This window comes from Leopardus geoffroyi, chromosome A1, assembly GCF_018350155.1.
Source record: "Leopardus geoffroyi isolate Oge1 chromosome A1, O.geoffroyi_Oge1_pat1.0, whole genome shotgun sequence".
Classification (NCBI taxonomy): Eukaryota; Metazoa; Chordata; class Mammalia; order Carnivora; family Felidae; genus Leopardus; species Leopardus geoffroyi.
Window position 1 is genome coordinate 165,190,823 of NC_059326.1, and position 19,846 is coordinate 165,210,668.

Consider the following 19,846-nt stretch of genomic DNA (forward strand, 5'->3'; position numbering starts at 1 on the left):
CCAGAGTCTTCTCTTGCTTTCTGAATGAATTGTTGTTGGTAGTTTACTAGCATCAGGGCTATTATATATCTTTGTCTTTCTCCTTCCTCTCACACAGTTAATTATATACATGTTGTAGTTAGGCACAGCTCAGTGGAATTTTGTGGTTTGTGAGGATACCACTTCACTTCTTGGGGTTAAAATGCTTTCAGTGTTCTATTAATTTACATACTTAGTACTTTACTGCATTTATTGTTATGTCTGTTTTGTTAGGAGGTTCAAGAAGACTTAAATACTTTGCTATTCCAGTAACAGCATATTTATTTTAAATGATCTTTACCTGTAAGAGCAACTTAGGTTCATAGCAATATTAAGCAGAAGATATGGATTGACTTTTGTATATTAAACTTGTATCCTGTAACTTTGCTATAATCACTTAATTAGTTTCAGGAATTTTTGTTGATTCTTTCAGATTTTCTACACAGATAACCACAACATCTGTAAACGAAGTTTATTTCTTCTGTCCCAATCTATATGCCTTTTCTTTTCTCTTTTTGTCATATTGCACTAGATAGAACTTCCCAAATCACAGTGCAGGTAAGTTGAATTCAAAAAGGAGGTAGTGGTATCACTGTGTGGTAAAAACAAAATTATAGTTCATTGCTGCTGTGGTGGCTTGGGTTTCAGGAGCAAAAATTTAAAGAGAAAGGCATGGCAGAGAATGGGCCACAAGAAAGTATATAAAATTATTCGTGTCTTTGGTTTAGCTATGCACTCAAGGAGTAAAACTCCAGGATGTGTAGCAGAGAATAACCACAAGGAATCAGGAGAGATTTGAGTAGATACCTAGATCAATAAAACTATCTGTGGCCAAAGTCAGTTAGAAATACCATGGTGAGCGGCCAGGACTTTGAGTTAAGAAGCCAGAAAGGCCCTGGTCTAGAAATATGGACCACGTCCTAGAATTAAGATACATGCTCTAAGAGTAAAAGATATGCTTAGGGGAATTAGAAGTCAGGATAATCCACATCTTTACAGTGTATCACCTTCAATATATGAGATATAAAATTACTAATCATATGAATAACCAGCAACAAGTAATAAACAGTAAAGAAATACAATAGTCTATTGTAAGAGCAGGCCCAGAGATGATACATATATTGTAATTAGTAAGGACTTTAACATACTCTCGATACCTATGTTATAGAAAAGACAGAAAAAGAAAAATAATGTGAATAAAGGGATGGAAAATATTGGTAAAATGTTTATGTATTTATATAAAGAAAAATCACTGGATCTCATGGAGGTGATTAAAAGCAGACCAACACAGGATAGGCTGTATATTGAACTCAGAAATACATTATTAGAAATGATATGTAAACTGAAATAAAGAAAAACAAAGAAGGCAAACATAACAAAATAAAACAAAGCATAAAGTACATGTGGAAATTTGTCAAAAAAAAGTCCCAGCAGGAGAAGACAGAGAGTTGGGATAGAATCTATACTTGAAAAAATAATGGCTGATAATTTCCCATAGCATTTGGAAGATATTGCCAGTGAATTGAAGTGGGATAAATACAGGGAGAAACATACCTAGGTGTATTATAATCAAATTGTTAAAAACTAAAGACCAAATGGTAATATTCAAAACAGCTACAAGGAGAAAACACTGTATGACATTTAATAGGAAAAGTATATAACTCATAGCTAAGATGTTAATAAAAAGTAGAAGTCAGGAAAAAAATAGAAATATACCTAAACTAAGTCTCATTAATACAGGAGATTGGAAAATACAGTTTTCTGGATAGCTACCCTCTTGTCCCTCATCCCTTATGGAGCAGGTCAAGGAAAGTTCAGGAAATGTATGGGAAAACAAAAAATAACTTATCTGTACTGTGGGAAATAAGAATATTGGCATATATCCTTAGGGACATATTCAACATTAGGCTTTGGTGACCTATCTCAGTGGTGTTTTCAAGTAAGAAGTTGGATATGCAAATTTAGATTACAGAGGAAATTCCTAGAATTCACACACAATATGTGATATCTTCTAAGAATAACATAACAAAAGAAGTATCTCAGATCAAATACTCAAAAACTTCAAGGTTAAAATTAAGGAAAGTTTTAAAATTTACAAAAATATTTTTGACCTGATATACATGAAATTTGATATTCTAATTTATAATAGATATTCTAGAATCAAGGAATATTCCTTGATTAAAGTATAGCATCAGAAACTACATACATTGATGCTGTCATATTACCCGAAATTATTACTCCCATTCTTCCCATGATTAATTTTACTGAACTGTATAAATTTGAAAAAGCAAATCTAATTAAGCTCTTATAAAAAAGTCATGTATATCATGTATATAGTTTTATTGGTAATATTGATTTCTAAATCACCCACTATTCTATTTCATCAACTCTCTTAGGATAAATTTCCTTCAGCATCAATGCAAAATTTCTGTGTTTTCCTTTATGATTTGTTGGCTTAACTCTTACAAATTCTGGATGAAGTGATTGATCATGTTTTCTCATTATTTTTAGAGGTAAATATGTTGCCTATTTCTTGCAAGCAGGCTGAACTTCTCAGCATATATTCTATGCATTAAATTCAGAGTTAATTTGAATCGTAGTTTTAACTGCCTCATATGAGTCAATTTGTGTCCTCCAAAAACATGCGTTCAAGCTCTAAACAGCAGTACCTCAGAATGTGACCTTATCTGGATAAAGGGTTGTTGCATGTGTAATTAGTTAAGATGAAGTCGTACTAAAGTAGAGTGGGCCCATAATCCAATATGACTAGTGCTTTTTTGAAAAGAGGGAAGACAAAGTGTAGATGCAGATACATAGGGAGTGTGCCATGTACAACGGAGGCAGAGATTGGCATGATTCAGCTATAAGCTGAGGAATGCCAAAAATTGTTAGCTTCCACCAGGAACTAGGAAGAAGCACAGAGGGATTTTATACTTAGAGGGAGCATGCTCCTGTTGATATCTTGACTTCAAAACTATGAAAGCATAAATTTCTGTTGTTTTAAGCTACCCACTTTGTGGTACTTCGTTATCGTAGCCCTAGGAAATTAATATGCTGCCTTTATACTCAATCCCTTCATTTATTTTTATTTTGTTTTTCATTGTACTTATACATAGGGTTTTTTATTTTTTTATTTTTTTTAAAGTTTATTTTGAAAGAGAGAGGGAAAAAAAGGAGGGAGAGAGAGAGAGGCACAGAGAAAGAGGCAGAGAGAAAGAGAGAATCCCAAGCAGGCTCCCCCAGTCAGTGTGCAGAGCATGATGTGGGGCTCAAACTCACGAAACTGTGAGATCATGACCTGAGTCAAAATCAAAAGCTCCACGCTTAACGGACTGAACCACCCAGCCACCCAAATTTTTAAAAATTTGAGTATAGTTGACACAATGTTACATTAGTTTCAGGTGTACAACTGAATGATTTGACAAGTTTATATCTTATGTTCATCCCAAGTATACCTACCATCTGTCCCATTATATTACTATTACAGTGTCATTTACTGTATTCCTTATGCTGTGCCTTTTATTCCCCTGACATACTAATTCTAGAACTGGAAGCCTGTATCTCCCTCTTCCCTGCATCCATTTTTATATAATATGTATTTTTTTTAACCCTTGGGGCTAATCCAGTTTACTACTTATAGGAAACAAGCACCTGCTCAACCTTGTTTACTACCTCCACGCCAGTCTGCTCTTTCAGTGTTAAAGGGGATGGGCAGATTGCGATTCCCAGGCATCCTGCAATGTAGGTGGGTCGCCTTAGGGAAAACCTCTACCAGCTCAAAAATTCATTTTACATTAGCAGTGAGGATTTGGGCATCACCCCGAATCATAAGTTTCTTTACTCATAAGTTTAAGGCCTACAATGCGTATTTTAATATGACTCCTTGAATCTTTTTTTATTTTTTTTAATGTTTATTTATGTTTGAAAGAGAGAGACAGAGTGTGAGAGGGGGAGGGGCAGAGAGAGAGGGAGACACAGAATCCAAAGTAGGCTCCAGGCTCCAAGCTGTCAGCACAGAGACCAATGCGGGGCTCGAACTCACGAACTGTGAGATCATGACCTGAGCGAAGTCGGACACTTAACCAACTGAGCCACTCAGGTGCCCCGACTCTTTTTTTTTTTAATGAAATGAGGCAGAATTCCTTTCTATCCATTCAGCATCCATCCTATAATATAAAAATTTAAGATGTGATCCAAGCCTCCAAATAGCTTACTATCTTATGGATGTCTTAAGATTGCCTGCCTCTGAAAGTTAATGAAATACACAAAATAATAGACACCTACATTGTAATTTTCATACAACAAACAATACCTCTATAAGAATTTAGAGTTGGGGGGCGCCTGGGTGGCGCAGTCGGTTAAGCGTCTGACTTCAGCCAGGTCACGATCTTGCGGTCCGTGAGTTCCAGCCCCGCGTCGGGCTCTGGGTTGATGGCTCAGAGCCTGGAGCCTGTTTCTGATTCTGTGTCTCCCTCTCTCTCTGCCCCTCCCCCGTTCATGCTCTGTCTCTCTCTGTCCCAAAAATAAATAAACATTGAAAAAAAAATTGAATACTTTAAAAAAGAATTTAGAGTTGGGATTAATCAGTAGAGGGCAAAGTAAATAATAAACATGCAAAGTGTCGATAAATCAGGACCTAAGCTGAGGCTTAAGGAAGGGGTAGAAAGGGTTTCAGCTGGTGAAGAAAGAGGATGGTATTTCAGGAAGGAAGCAAGTTGAGCAATGCTTGGATGATAGTTCAATGCATGGTGCAAATAAATGATGATACCAACTCTAGAGAAAGTTCTGTGGTTGGGGTTAGTGGAAAATAGGCTTGTCTAAGTGGGAGGCAGAAAAATTGCAGGGAATCTGGAGAAAAAAAAAACAGGAGCCGTTAAATCTGTTTAGGAAGGAATTGGGAGTTGTTGTAGAGCTTTTGAACGCTAACATAATGAAAGGACCTAAGGGAGATTAATCCAGAGATAGTGTGGAAGATAAATTAGAGTCAGAGAAAGAAAAAAGAGTCACAGAAAAGAGTCAAGAGAAAAGAGCCTGAGAGCTCTTTTAGAAAACTAATGAAAGAATCCAGACCTGTGGTGTCAGAGGCCTAAATAAATGCTACTGACTAAGAGCATCAGCTAAGTTTTCGGAGTTTTTCTTCAGACTCTGATTTCTCTATAACTATTTAATTTCTCTTTTTCATCTTGATTGGATTTGAGCCGTTGGCATTTATCTTAGGGATCTTTTCACTGATAATGAAAGATTTTTGTTTAACCTTGAAAGACTTTGAATAAACTTTTAATTTTTAAAAGCACTTAACATGTATGGCATATGAGTGTGTTTATAATGCTCACTCTTAAGCTCAATATTGACAGAATGCCAAGTCTGAAATTTTCAACTATGTTATCTTTAATTTCCAAGCTGTGTTAATTTTGCTGCCTGTAGAACCTTCATCTCCATCTCATTATTGTCTCTTTTCTTGAGACTACTCTAGCTAGCACATGTGTCTGAAATAGGTAGATGCTTTTTCTTTGAATTTTACCTTCCTTGTCCTTTTAGAAAATGGAACCTCTTTATTTACATATTTCAAGGGTACTTTTTATGTCGTAATTGATTTTGAGGACTGTGGACTGATACTTCTACTTAGATAGAAATTTATGTAAGTAATTTGAGACATCCTTCAAATTGCAATATCATCAGTATTATATGACCTGTTTTTGAGTACCAACACTAAAAAATCCATTATATACATTTAAAATTTTTTTGTGTGGGTATTTTCATTTTTTGAATGTAAAACATACTTTTTTCCATAAAACATATATTTCTAATGGACAATCCTTTGAGCTGTTTATGCAAATTTAGCCCCAGGAAACGAAACAAGTAGAGTTGAAATGAATGACATTGAATATCCCACGTATGTTCATTTGAGAGTCACTCATGTTCACAGAATGAAAAACAAATTGATAAGTATTCAGGAAAATAGATGACTGGAGATTATTCAAAACATATTCTACAACTAAAAACATTTCAGAACTATTGTGTTTTAGGATATGAAATTCTGATAATTCTTTGAATCAGAGTCAACTGGGCATCATTCCTTTTAAAATCACCTGCTGCTGCAAAACCAGCCTAAATAGTTATGTGGCAACCTGTATTGCATTTTGAAACTTAAATTCTTAGAATAGTAATTTTGCACTGGGGTGCCTGTGTGGCTCAGTCACTTAAGTGTCTGACTCTTAAGTTTGGCTCAGGTCACAATCTTGCAGCTTGTGGGTTTGAGTTCCACATTGGACTGTATGCTGATGGTGCAGAGCCTGCTTGGATTCTCTCTCTTCCCTCTCTCTCTTCTCCTCCCCCACTTGCACTGTCTCTCTCGAAATAAATAAATCAACATTAAAAAAATATTAGTAATTTTGCACTAGGAATGTATTATCCTTGTTAGAATTACTATAAGTGATTTAATGGTACCATATTTTCAAAATAAATGCTATTAACTAAATTTTAGCTGTATCAGTTTTTTCAACTAAATGTATCAATTATTTAAATACAAATTATAATTAATATAACTTAATATAAGTTGATATGCATTCTGTATTTTTTAAATTATATATAATTTTTCTTTTTTTCTAATAAGAAATAAAATACATTTCATTCTTTGGCAGGAGTCTTATATTATTTTTTCAGCCAAAAGTATATGTAAAAACTTTTTTTAATCAAAAAACCCCTATGATAAATATCTATTGTTTTTATACTTACAGACCTCATCTACTTTACAGTATAAATCGTATGATGTTATAATTTGACAATATGACTGTTTCCTTTAGCAAAGTATAAACTCTTAAAAGCAAAGTTTTACTAAGTGCTTAATAAATTCATTGATAAGTGAATGCATGAATTTTTTATGTTACTAATTTTTTTGGTTTGTTACTTTGGAGTTTGTTTAACATAGGAACATAAATCTTTAGGTACCTAATTTAAATGAATATATAGCTATCTCTGGACTTAAAAAAATGAAATCCAGTTTAAAATTCTTCCACATTTAAGTAAATGGATTGGTTTCGTATAATTATTGTTAAATATGTTTTCCTAGGTAATCCATTATGGAATGCATTACAAAATTCTTGTGAAGAGCTGTGATTGATTTATAATGACCTTATTCATTCAGATCTTGATTAGCAATTTCTACATTTATTTCTTTAAAGAAAATACAACAGTTTCAATTTAATTTATGATTCCAAGTTGGTGTGGAAGAGATTTTTTGTGGTTACCATTAGGCTTATATATAACATCTTATTCAAATAGCAGTCTGTATTAAGTTGATGGTCACTTAAGTTTGTATCCATTCTAAAAGCACTAATTTATCACCCCTCCCTTCTTTATGTATATGATACTATGCTTTACATCCTTTTGTGAATGCCTTGACTTTTATACATATAGTTGATTTTACTGCTTTTGTGCCTTAACCTCTATACTGGTTTTATAAATGATTAATCTAGTGTTTTTATTATCCTTATATTTACCTATAAATATTTTCCTTTCATAATTTTCTTTCTCCTGACTATGGTCTTTCCTTTCCCCTCAAAGTTTTCCCTTTAACATTTCTTGTAAGTCTGGTTTTGTGGTGATGAACTCCTACAACTTGTGTTTGTCTGGAAAACTATCTCTTCTTCTAAGGTGAATAATAGTCTTGTTGGGTAGAGTATTTCTAACTGTAGCTTTTTCCCTTTCAGCGCTTTGAATATATCATGTCTCTACATTCTGGCCTGAAAAGTTTCTGCTGAAAAATTAGCTGTAGCCTTATGGAGTTTCCCTTGTATGCAACTGTCTTCTTTTTTCTTGTTGCTTTTTAAAATTCTCTCTTTATCTCTATTTTTTTGTCATTTTAATCATTATGTATCTTGGTGTGGACCTCTTTGGGTTTATTTGGGCAGCAGGAGGCGGCGGGGGGTGGCTCTTAATGTCTCCTGGATCTGGATGTCTGTTTTTTCCCCTAGATTAGGGAAGTTTTTAGCTATTCCTCAAATAAGATTTCTGCCTTCTTTTCTCTTTCTTCATTTTTTGGGATCCCTATAATATGAATGTTATTACACTTGATGGTGTTACTGAGCTCCCTTAACCTATTCTCATTTTTTGTTATTCGTTTTTCTTTTTGCTGGTCAGCTTGGTCATTCTGTCTTCCAGTTTGCTAATCTTTCTACTTCCTCAAATCTACCATTGATTCCCTCTAGTATATTTTTAATTTCAGTTATTGAGTTCTTCATATCTGATTTGTTCTTTTTTTTAGTATTTATTTATTTTTGAGACAGAGCACAAGCAGCAGAGGGGCAGAGAGAGAGGAAGACATAGAATCATAAGCAGGATCCAAACTCTGAGCTCTCAGCACAGAGCCTGATGCAGGGCTCAAACCTATGAGCTCAGGTCATGAGATCATGACTCAAGCTGAAGTTGGACGCCCAACTGACTGACTCCCAGATGCCCCTGATTTGTTCTTTTTTATGTTCTCTATCTCTTTGTTGAACGTCTAACTGGAATCCTCCTTTCTTTTATCAAGTTCATTAAGTATTTTTATGATGATTACTTTTAATCCTCTATCAGGCATACTGTTTATCTCCATTTCATTTAGCTCTTTTGCTGTGTTTTTGTTCTGATCATTCATTTGGGACATATTCGCCTAGCTCCTTATTTTGTCTAACTCTGTGTTTGTTTTCTATGTATTAGAAAAGTAATTTACATCTCCTATCTTGAAAGTAGTGGCCTTATAAAGAAGAGGTCCTGTAGTGTCTTGTAGCACACTCTCCTTTACACCAGAACCTGGCACTACAGGGCTATCTCCTATGTTGGTTGCATACACCTACTGTTTTAACTTAGTCTAATTTACCTTCAGTTTAGTCATCTGCCATGACACATTTTGCCTGTTGTGGCAAGGGTTTGGTCCCTGTATTGGCAAGGGGCCAGTGTGGGACAGCTCTGTTCTTCTAATTAGGTGGTCTCAGCAGCCAGACCAGATGCTTGCCCTCGGCCCATTTTCTGGGGCTGCAGTTCCACTGATGTGCCGGCTGCTCTCTCTGCATTGTCCCTGAGAAGCTTTCTTTGGTGGGTGGGGCCTCCAGAGAAACCAGATATCTTGGTTGTTCTTGGAGATGTCTTTTAAAGATCCCTACGCTTCCAGCATGAGTCTTCATGTTTACCCCAGGTGCCTTTCATACTGCTGCTTCTATTCTATATGTCTGTGGGTTTGTTTTTTATGTGGTCTCACATAACAAACAGGGGGCACTCAGTTTCCTGTCAACCTCTGGCTCTCCTAGAACTGACCCTACTGATTTTTAAAGTACACAAGGGTAAGCAAAACCCTTGAAAAACTCACAAAGTTAAGCCCACTGGTTTTCAAAGCCATATGTTATAGGGATTTGCCTTCCTGGTGTAGGTTTCCTATGCCTGGGGTCCCTGGGGTGTCTAGTGTGCCTGGTGTGGGGTCTGCTTCTCTCCCTTCTCTGTGCTTGTGGTGTCCCTCCCTGTGGTTAGTCTCAATAGGAGTTTGATTTCTGACTGCTTTCTCTACCCCTCCTACCCTTTTTTGATGTGGCCTCCTCTCTTTGATCAAGTATGGAAAATCTGTTCTGACATTCTTTGGGCCATTTTCTGGGTGCACTGATGTGGCTGTTATCTAGATGTGTCTGTGGGAAGAGATGAGCTTAGAATCCTCCTACTCTGCCATCTTCCCAGCAATCTCTTGGGGGAGATTTTTTGAATGTTGATATGTTCTTATGATAACTTGATGGCATTTTGGATAAATATATCTTGTGTCAATATACAGTGCATAAATAATGAGGAATATATAGGGAGGAAAAGACTTTCATATGGTTTCTTGCCATAGTACTCTGAATAAAGTCTCTTTGGCAAATTCATACTTCAGCATTTATGTACAATACCAACTTAAACTACCCATTCTTAATAAGAAGGATGAATTATCATAGCCTAAGGAGCTTTTTGAAAATATAGACTCCACTGGAAAATTCTTATATAGACTATGAATGGCACTCAGCTGTATGTAAGTGGTAATATTATCCAGGTCATTTCTATACATAGCCCTGATATAACTCCTGAATTATAGGCATACAATGCTCATACTTGGGACATATATTTATATTCCAGCTAAGCTGGACATGTATAGATGTTCATGTAATATAAATTCTCTTATATGTTTGATACCTTAGGAGTCAGGCCAATAAGCCAAATAATCAATATATCTTAGTGATGGAATGATAGTTTTTTTTTTTTTTTTTTCAGGCTGGTTGTTTTACTAACATATAAGAGTGATGGTATTAGAAATATATTCTGGAAGAATGTAAATCTTCTAGGCCACTTAACACCAGTGGTCACAAGTTGAATATATATCCCTCTCTATCCCCATGTCTTACTTTCTGCTTTTTCTTGGAAACTCCACAACTACTTTCCCTTCTGCACTCTTGTATTTTTAGCTGCCAGGATTAGTGCCTTATTTCAAGAAATTTCATTCTTCTCAGTAGGTATTGAATATCCTTCTCTTTAAACTGCATTTGAGATAATTAACTACTATTCTGAAAGGCTGCCTAAACCATAATCCCTTCCAAATAAGTAAGTTCTTACACTAACAGCAATAATGCTTAGTGTAGATTGCACTAGGCTTTCTGACTTGATTCCAAAGCTATCATTTTTAGTTAACCTAGACATAGAAAAGTCCAGCATTCTATACAGGGGTTAATATAAAATCTCTACTTAATAATGACAGGTACCATTAGTCAGTTACTAACCAATGCAATCTCAGGAGTGGCACAGATGCCAAGAGATATAGGCAGATAAGAACTAGAAATAATGAAGCAACAGGTTTCAGTATTTGCATTTCCAGTGTCAAAATGCACAAGCCTCTTTTATGTTGCTATATGCTATCTCCTAATTGAAAACTTCTTTACCTTTTCCACCATGAGATTCCATGTTTATAATCTGATATTCAGAGGAAAATAAATATAATTCTTACATATGTGTTAGATTAAGAAGATAGTAGTACAAAAAAATGAAGGAAAGAATACTACATAAAATAAGTTTCATGAATCAAGGTAGGGAAATTATACTTTTGCTCCAAACCAAAGTTTTAAAAAATTATCAAAAAACTAACATAAGTAGAAAGAGTTACCTCCATTAGAGATTATGCCTTTTGACTGATTAAATTTTAGAGGCTTCTTTAGACTCTAGACTTTAGACCCCAGACCTCCCTTTTCTTAGAACATTTGCTTTAGAAAACTGGTTAATTGTAATTTTTTTCTCTTCCTTTTGAGTTGTAAATCTTTCAAAAGGTCCTTGTAAGGTTTAACTCAGGAATGTCTTTCTGAAGTATCAGGAACCATCCCTTTGAAATCTAATTATCAAAGATGGACCCCAGTCTCTCACCTTCTGTGGGCAGATAGGAGCTTCACTCTGTCTTGACCCTGCTGCAATTTATAAAATTACCTTCCAGTATGAAAATGGAACAAAGTTTACTTATCCTATGAGTAAGGCCATTTGGCAAACAGGGTAGCCTATGATTACTACCATTCCAGTTCTTACAAATTCCCTAATCCTTTTTTTTTTCTCTCTCTCTTGGTCGAGTTGAGCTCAGTCTGAGGTCTAGTCTCTTTCCCAATTGCAGTAATCTTGAAGAAAGTTCTCACTGCCTGCTTAACCTTATCTGGGACAGTTTTTGCTCCAATACTCTCACTCTTTCCTCTCCTTCTTCCTTAAATAATGCTGTTTATGGTAGAATCCATAAAAGAAAAAAAAGATGCCAAGGCCACACTAAATTCATGCACTATTGGCAGAGAATAGGAATAACTAAGACTATATGACCAAGAAAGTCCAAATCAAAAAGAAAGTTGATTAGGAAGGGAGAAATGGGTCCTTGCTTTTGAGGTGGCAAGTTATCCTTTCTCTAGAGCTGCCCTAAATAACATTCCATTTCTTCATAAATTCACTGAGACAATTTTCTGTGATTTGTTGTACTAGATTTCAAGGATCATTACTTTTACTGTCTTTATTCCTCCCAAAAGATGGTTACCAGAAAATTCCCAGAATTCTCCCTCCACAAGGCAAATGAAAGTTCTTAAGTTTGGGTAAACTGTTCAGCAAACATTTTCAAGGGATGGAGAATTCTTAAAAGAGGAATCACAGGACACATGGATATTGTAGTGAAATTCACAGGTTAAAAACACAGCTCGCTCAGCCCCCCTCCCTCTCCCAATTTCTGTTATTGGGCAAACACACTTTATTTATCTTATTCTGTTTCCTCTGGGATGGGGAAATCTTTTATTCTTATAGTGCTTATAACTTTTAAGCTTAAGTGGAAGAAAACTTCTTAGACCCCTCCCCTAGACTAAAAAGAAAAGTGGATCTTATTGATGGATTAAAGAGAACAAATGAAATTTGGAGATATATCACCATAAATAACATTTTGGTTGCTCTTGACTTTTTCAAGGTCATATTTCCTCACTAATACAGATTTTTCTTGTTTTCTTACCAACAAGCAAATATCTCCCAAACCAAGCCAAAACACACACACACACACACACACACACACACACACACACACACACCGAGAGCAATTGAGTATAATGAAAATTGTTTTGAGGTGCAGACTTTAAACTATGTGATATAATACTGAATATTGTATTTAGTTCATAAATATATTGAACCAGAAATCTAAAGGCTGGAGTAATATTCCAGTTTAGCTACTATTAGCTTTTGCCTTTGAGCAAGACATTTGAAATCTATGAACCTCAGTATTTTGCCTAAAGATAGAAATAGTGATTCCTGCTGTAAGAATATCAGAAGAATACTTTTAAAATTGAATGCAATACTGAATATGAAAATGATTCATGAAATATGAATACTTACAAAACTAAAGATGACAGTACTAAGGAAAATAGTCCATTAGTGCTTGATGTTGTACATCTTAAATCAAGTATTGACTTAAACAACACTGATACTTCAAAAATCTAGAAGTTGATACTAATCAGTTTGAGAAGAAACATCTTAGAGAATGTAAAAAAAAAAAAACTTTTGGATGACATCCATGGTGTGCTTATGTAAGCATTCATGTATTCAGGTATATTTATTTACCAGAGATTTTTATTCACATAATTAAATGCTTACTGCAGTTCAGGGTCTTTCTGTTGCAACTACTAAACATATAGTTTTGAGTGTATTTATAGAGCAGTGTTTAGCTTTGTTGATTATAATGAATTAAAACTTGACAACAGTGATGGTTTTATGAAGCTATAGTCTCTCCCTAAATTAACTTGAAACTACATTTTTAAACTAGACAAAGTGTATACTAAGGAATATATAAAAAAATATACATGTAAAAACAATCTAAGAACAATTTTGTAGAAGAAAAGTTAATAGAGATTTGGATTTCCTTGTGTCAGAAATGCAGTTAAACCTTAAAGCATTTTCTATCGCCCTGTGATTTTACAGCAAGATCATTGAAATAGAACACAGAATCATGAGATAAATCCCAATACCTAGATGGATTTGGTAGGTGAATGTCTGGTCCCACTTCAAATTGGGGAGGAGAAGGGAATGAGTTGTTTTAATACATGAGGTTCAGCCTCTGGCTCATGATAGACATACAAACAAAAAATATAGACAGATGCCCACTTCATTCCTTACACAATGTAAAATTCAAAGTGGATAATAATTCAGAAGTTAAAATGAAACTGCACAAGTGTTAGAAGAAAACATAGGCATATATACCTTTATATATGTTAGGAATAGGCAAACACTTTCTAAACATAATCTGTAATATCCTAATAAAATTAGCCAAGATAGTACATAAATTTATTTCCTTCGAAGAGTAAGGTGGATCAATACTCAGGATATGAAGAATCTGAAAAATGTGGATATTTAAAAAGAAATAGTGAAAAGAGTATGTGTTATTTGTACATACCCTCCTGTATAAAGATAAATAAATAAATGCATGCTAGCTCTCATATATGAAGAATATTTTTTTAATGTTTCATTCTTTTTATTTTTGAGAAAGAGATAGAGTGCATGCACATGAGCAAGGGAGGGGCAGAGAGAAAGGGAGAGAGAGAATCCCAAGCAGGCTCCATGCTGTCAGCACAGAGTCTGATGCAGGGCTTGAACCCATGAACCATGAGATCATGACCTGAGCTGAAATCAAGAATGGGACACTTAACCACCTGAGCTACACAGGTGCCCCATGAAGACTATTTATGAAAAAAGCATATGGAAATATATTTAAAGCAAACTATTATTAACATTTATTTGAGGGAAAATGTTCTCTAGACTCTGAAGAAGACAAATGTTAGAGCTAGGGTTTCCAAAACCCTTGCTTTTAATATCTATTTAACCTTCATTTTAGATTCAATTTTAACATGTTTTCTAGTGAATTTTTATTTTTTAATATGTGTAGGAAACAGTACTCCATTGTTTATATTGGCGTTAATATAATATGGTTTGAAATCTTGTAGAAGTATTTTTAAATAATTGAGTTTCTTACAGGGTTTGTCTTTTGATGATTTTTTTTATTAACTTCTATAATATGTAATTGTATAAAAGTTATCCCAGTGATTTTCTATACAGACAAGAAATATAACATAATATAATCAAAAAATATCTGAAGAAATATACATTACTGGGGTCAGATTGGACCAAAGTAATAAGAAAGTTCAGTTACTGACCTTCTCCTAAACACTCTGCTCTAACACTAGATATCCAGGAAAGCTTAGGGGGTGAAGGGATTGGCCTTGAATCTACAATTTAGATTGAGAGCATGAAATACACCATCAAGCAAATAAAGCAAATAATATAATTTTATTTTTGATAAGAGTGCTTAAAAAATTAAGCTTGAGAGGAGTTGTTTCAGATAGAATACACAGAGGGTATTTTTTCTGAGGAGATGACATTTCAACAAAAACTGTAATAAAGTGAAAAAGAGCTATGCAAAAATGTCCAGATGGAATTTACAATGGCATAGTTAAGTTGCAGCTATAAAACCTGTGTGTCTTTGAGGAATGAGCTGGCTCAGGAGTTGGAAAAAAGTAAATCAGAACACTAAGCAGAGAGTAGATTATGTAAGGTCTTGTTGATCACCTGATGGTATTGAGCACAGAAAGGATAAAATATGATTTATATTTTACAAAGGTTACATCACCTGCTGCCAAAGAATGAAATGTCTTTGGGTTTGGTGGGTGTTGGCAAGTGTGGGAGTATGGGAGCCAGAGTACTGCTATGGTCTCTGCTAAAGAAGATGGTAGCTAGCTTGGTCTAAGGAAATAGTGGTAGATTTAGTGATAAGTTGTTTGATTCTGATTTTGAAACTTGAGCCAGTAGGCCTTGAAGATGGATTTCTTGTGAGGTATAGGCAAAGCAAGGGATTCACCATGACTCCTATATTTTGCCACTGAAGACTGGGTAAATGGTGTGCTTTATTAGAATGGGGAATCCTGTGTGAGAAGTAGGTTTTGCAGGAGTGCTCAGAAAGTAAGATTTTGTTTTCATATGAAAAATTTGAGACACCTGCTATTCTAGGTGTCAAAAAGTCAGTTCAATATGAGTCAATAGCTCATAGAAAGTGTCAGACTAGAGATACAAATTTGGGAGCGATCAGTGTATATTTAAGGTCGGAGGATGAATTTTCCTCATAAATGAAGAGGAAAAGGCCAATATTTGTTCCTGATGTTTATGTTTTATATAATAGATGGTATATATTTTTTTCTTTCTTTCTTTTTTTTTTTTTTTGGCTGGGTAGATGAATTAGGTCAGAAATGTAATAAAGAACATTGATAATGTAATGTATAACCGAGGGGGAGCAGCAATGGTAAGTTCAGTGACTTTCCTTTTTGTATAACATGATGTGAGTATTGGACAGAAGGTTCATGAAATTGAGCCCTTTTTAGCTCTGCGTGAATAGCAGAGAGATTCTCTCTGTCTCTCTCTATCTGCTCCTCCCCTGCTCATGTTCTCCTTCTCTCCCTCTCTCCCAAAATAAATAAATAAACTAAAAAAAATAAAAATAAATCAATTGACTGTGAAAATAATGACTATTTCTGGTCTCTATTCTGCCCCATTGATATACAATTGATTCTTGTTATCTGTGGTAGTTTTGTTCTATAAAGTCCACTGTGCTGATGAATACTTAGCAGTTACTCTTAAGGGAGATATAGGGTTAGGTTCTTGTAAACCTCTGGTCACAACATTTTTTCAGTTGATCAATATATACTATTGTTATACATTTGTTTCTGTTTTAGAACATCTTATTTAATATACTGTTGATTCATCAGCATTGAACTCACTGCCAACAGCACTAAAACTCATACCTGAATGATGTTTATCTAATACACTCATTTTCTCCATAAGACACATGGTAGCCTTCTTCAGCTTATAAGCCCTAGATAGTATTTGAACACGATGCTTGGGAACATTCTAAACAGCAAAATCACCATATAAAAAATGTGAAAAGCATGGCACTAAATAGACTGCAAAAAAGGACATTTGTTTACGCTATGAGTTGAAAGAAGGCAGAGTGTTGCCTAATTGGATGTCAGCTGGGAAAGTGTCAGGGGACTCAAAATGTTACTGCTCTGTGTATGTCTGAGACTGCACAGCATATATTGATTTGGGGGTTACAAATAATATTAGTCAGGAAGTAAGTTCACAAATAGAGAATTTTTTCCTAAGCCCGGGCTCTTATGTTCCTGGGGAAAGGAGGGGCAATGCCGGGCCCTGGCCGGGCCTCAGAAGCACAGCGGGACCAGGATGCTTCACAACATGAAAGGGTGAGCATCTCTGGGCCACAGAGATACCTGCAGTACATCTGCACCCACCCTGATGTGGCCAGCACTTCCCTTTGTCTTCAATGTAATGATGTCATCATAAGTTTATACAACTTAATAGCCACTACATTTAAAACTGGTGAACACAATTCATGAAAATCAGCATTTAAATAAGCACATTAATGTATAATTCTTTATCTCATGTAATTTCTTTTCTAAACTCAGTCTTGTCTTCAATTGAGTAAGGTCATGACTTCTAGCATTATTTTCCCTGCATGTATCCCATAAAACATAGTATTTTTTTTTTATTTATTAAAAAAAAAATGAATTGCTTATAGGTGTGACATGCACAAAGGCCAGATTGGGATTTTATGTTATGAAAGATAATGTAGCGTATTGGTTAAGAAAATGTACTCTATTATAAATATATTAGTATCACATTTTTCCAAAATATGTTTTGATTTAGATCAAACTCAAGCTTGCACAATTTTATTTCCATAATCTCTAGTATTAGAAGATTACTTTATTAAAACAACTTTGTATATCCAAAATATATTAGAAATCTTAAAAATTCAGTGTAATTGCATTAAAACCATGGTATCCATAAGGTGGACACAGAAAGTAATATATTAAGTTCATGTAATACAAATATCCATGTTTAATGTAAAATTACAAAACTGAACACTGACAAAAGTTGAATTTATGCATTCTAATATTAAAAATAAAAACAAAAGATTTTGGAATTTATAGAAAGAAAGACTTTTATATGCTGCCTCGGTGCTGCCTATTTGCCTCTTCTCTGCCACTCATTTGCTACATGACTGTGCAATTTTCACCTAACCTCACTGTGCCTCAGTCTTCATCTGTAAAAACAGAAGTAACATAACACCTCATCAAATGTTTTTCTTTGCTTGGTTTTTGTTTGGTCACCTGATTCTTTTTTTTTTTTTTTTTTTTAGATGAGGATCAGATGAAGTATAGCACTTAAAACAGTAGGTGTCACATTTTTAGGACCATAGAATTTATTATTGTAGTTTAGTATGGTAGGAATAGTATTATCTAAGATGAATTTTTCTTTTACTGATTTAAAAATCTATTTGCATATATTTTTAAAATTTTTTTAAATGTTTATTTATTTATTTCTGAGACAGAGACAGAGCATGAGCAGGGGAGCAGCAGAGAGAGAGGGAGACACAGAATCAGAAGCAGCCTCCAAGCTCTGAGCTGTCAGCACAGAGCCCAGTGCGGGGCTCGAACTCACAAACTGTGAGATCATGCATGACCTGAGCCAAAGTTGGTCGCTCAACCGACTGAACCACCCAGGCGCTCCCTATTTGCATTTATTAATAGGTCATCTACCTGTGTTCTTTGGCCTGTCACATGTCTTTATATTTTCATGGCCCAGAAAATTTTACTAGTGTGTTTTCCTATAAGTACATGCATGCATATATATTCTCCTAAGTTGAATGTTTGTAATTATTTCTTGTATTTATATGTACAGCCATAACTTCACACACCTGACTCCTATATTGCTTTTTGCAGTATTTATTGAATCCTTTCTCTTTTTTTAATTAAATGTTTATTTATTTTAAGAGAGAGTGAGCACAAGCAGGCGAGGGGCAGAGAGAGAGAGAGAGGGAGACAGAGGGGGAAAGAGAGAAAGAATCTCAAGCTGGATCTGCGCTGTCAGCGCAGAGCCTGATGTGAGGCTGGAACTCACTCACTGTGAGATCATGACCCAAGCTGAAATCAAGAGTCTGACACTTAACCGGCTGAGTCACCCCGGTGCCCCTGAATCCTTTCTAATGACAAAAATGAAAGCTACTGTCCCTCACCTTTCCTCTTCATCTGCCCCTCCATGCTATTTAAGATGATATTACTTTAATATTTAATTATTTTATTATTAAGTCTATTTAAAATCCCTTTATTTCATGTATCCATTTATCTATAACCCTCATCTGTAAGATGTAAACAGTTTACTAATTTATATTTCCCCTTCCTCTTCTAACTTAGCTAGATAAGAAATTATAACCTGCATTAAGCCTTAATTTTTGAATAAAATACAAACCATGTCTACCTCAAATTATTTGGAAGTTATAAAAATGATGATTTAAATTCTTTGAGATGAGCTCATAGTAACAACTATTTCTGAATTCTAGTATTTTCACAAAGACTTGTTGATACTATATTAGAACTAAAGATAACTGGGCATACAGTACTTGGCATATGCTTTCTTTTTTGGATATTTACTTGGAATTGCTCCACTATATTGTATCATTGAATGTTGCTCTAAAATAACATAAGCCATCTTGTTCTTTTACTCTTATGTAACGTGATTTTCTTGTCTTTTTAACCAAACAAGCAGAATTCTTTGAAAATAAGTAACTTTGTGCGTATGTATGCTAGTACTGACCATCTGAGCTTAATTTACTCAGGCCATAGTATGCCTTTTCAATCTGTGAATCTAAATCATCTTTTCCTTTTGGAAATATTTCCAGTTGGAATTACACTGGAGTTACAAAAAAATATTGGAATTACATTCATTAACTTCTGCTCAATTAGTTTAGCTTCCTTTGACAAACCAATGATGTGCATTTTGGAATTTTGACTGTATTCAGTAGAGAGGGAGAAAGAGAATCCCAAACAGGCTCCACACTCAGCACAGATCCTGATGAGGGGCTCCATCTCATGAACTGTGAGATAATGACCTGAGCCAAAATCCATAGCTCAACACTTAACCAACTGAGCCACCGAGGCACCCCAGTCTAATACTTTTGACCTCATGCATTTCTATTTCATTTTGCTCTCTTCTTTTCTGTTGTCTATCATCTAAATCTCTTACTTCATTTTCAGCCATTTGATTTTATCCAGGAACTTCAAATATACCTGCATTTCTAAAACAGTATTATTTTTTTCCTTTCCTTTTTTCCTGAACTTTCTGAGTCCTATATCTTTGCTTGATGGCCTTTTTATAAATTATATTGCTTCAAATCTTATTTTATCTTCATATTAATATAAGTGATCACAAGTTCTGTTTGTTT

The 19,846-nt window shown here is 34.8% G+C and overlaps 1 non-coding gene and 1 pseudogene across 1 annotated transcript; one reads left to right on the plus strand and one right to left on the minus strand.

Moving 5' to 3' along the window:
• Positions 1–3,726: 3,726 nt before the first annotated feature.
• On the minus strand, positions 3,727–3,876 carry LOC123582377. Its single transcript, XR_006704353.1, has one exon. It is a non-coding gene; the product is annotated as a U12 minor spliceosomal RNA (small nuclear RNA).
• A 12,869-nt stretch (positions 3,877–16,745) lies between these two features.
• The window catches only part of LOC123581100, a 101,444-nt pseudogene continuing 98,343 nt past the window's right edge, over positions 16,746–19,846 (plus strand).